The sequence below is a fragment of the Octopus bimaculoides genome, chromosome 21 (genome assembly GCF_001194135.2).
Source record: "Octopus bimaculoides isolate UCB-OBI-ISO-001 chromosome 21, ASM119413v2, whole genome shotgun sequence".
Lineage (NCBI taxonomy): Eukaryota > Metazoa > Mollusca > Cephalopoda > Octopoda > Octopodidae > Octopus > Octopus bimaculoides.
Window position 1 is genome coordinate 3,011,090 of NC_069001.1, and position 1,401 is coordinate 3,012,490.

Below are 1,401 nucleotides of genomic sequence, written 5' to 3' on the forward strand. Positions count from 1 at the left end.
AAGGTAAACAATACAATATTAATAATAATAATAATAATATTAGTAATAGTAGCAGTAATAATAATAGTAGTAATAATATTAATGATAATTTCCTTAAATAGGCACAAGGCCTCAAATTTGGGAGGGGGGAATAGTCAAAACTATCGACCCCAGTACTTGCCTGGTACTTTATTTTATGATCCCTGAAAGAACAAAAGGCAAAGTTGGCCTTGATGGGATTTGAACACAGAAATAAAGGGCTGGAATAAATACTGTAAAGTATTTACTCCACCACTTCAATAATTTTTTTTTTTTTTTTTTCGCCAAGTAAAAATTTAATACATTTTACCACCCAAGATTTGAGAAAAAATATTTCAATCAGGAAATTATTTTTAATAAAGCAATTTTGTTTATATTATTATTACAAAAAAAAAATTATAGATATCTATAATTACATATAGTGAATTCTAATAAAATATTAATTCTATAATTTGGCATTTTAAACATGAAATTAATAGAATTTTCTAAAATAGAAAAAAAAAGGAAAACATTTTATTTTTGTGTAACTGCTAATCATTATCAAATTAAAGTCATTTAGAAGACAATATTTTTTATTCCAAATCTTAAGATTATATTTACTAAAAATATGAAAGAAATCTGGTTTGTAACTGATTTATTTATTTATTGAATTGGCATGAGGTCCCCAGGGGATTACTGGTACTATTGTATCGAGGTCCAATCATGAAAAGCAAAGTATAAATTCCTATCAGGAATTGATCTCTGAACGTCATGTTGACGGATGGACTGACACATGACAGATAGGTGCTTTCTTGTCCAATTTCTACCAAATTTGCTGACCTCTAATTAGCGGTAATACTAATTAAAATTAATAAGAATAATAATCCTTTCTACTAAAGCACAAGGCCTGAAATGGTTGGGGCGGGGACTTGTCAATTACATCAACCCCAGTGTGTAACTGGTACTTGCCAATCCTGAAAGGATTAAAACAACAAAGTTGACCTTGGCGGAATTTGAACTCAGAACATAGCAACAGATTAAATACTGCTTAGTATTTCGTCCAGCGTGCTAACGATTCTGCTGGTTTGCCGCCTTAATAATAATAATAATCCTTTCTACTATAAGCACAAGGCCTGAAATTTTGGGGAGGGGACTAGTCGATTACATTGACCCCAGCATTTCACTGGTACTTATTTCATCAACCCCAAAATGATGAAAGGCAAAGTCAACCTTGGCGGAATTTGAACTCAGAATGAAAAGATGGGTGAAATGCTGCTAAGCATTCTGCCTGGTATGCTAATGATTCTGCCATCTTGCCGCCTTGATGATAATAATAATAATGATCCTTTCTACTGTAGGCACAAGGCCTGGAGTTTGTGGGGAGGGGGCTAGTTGTTTACATCG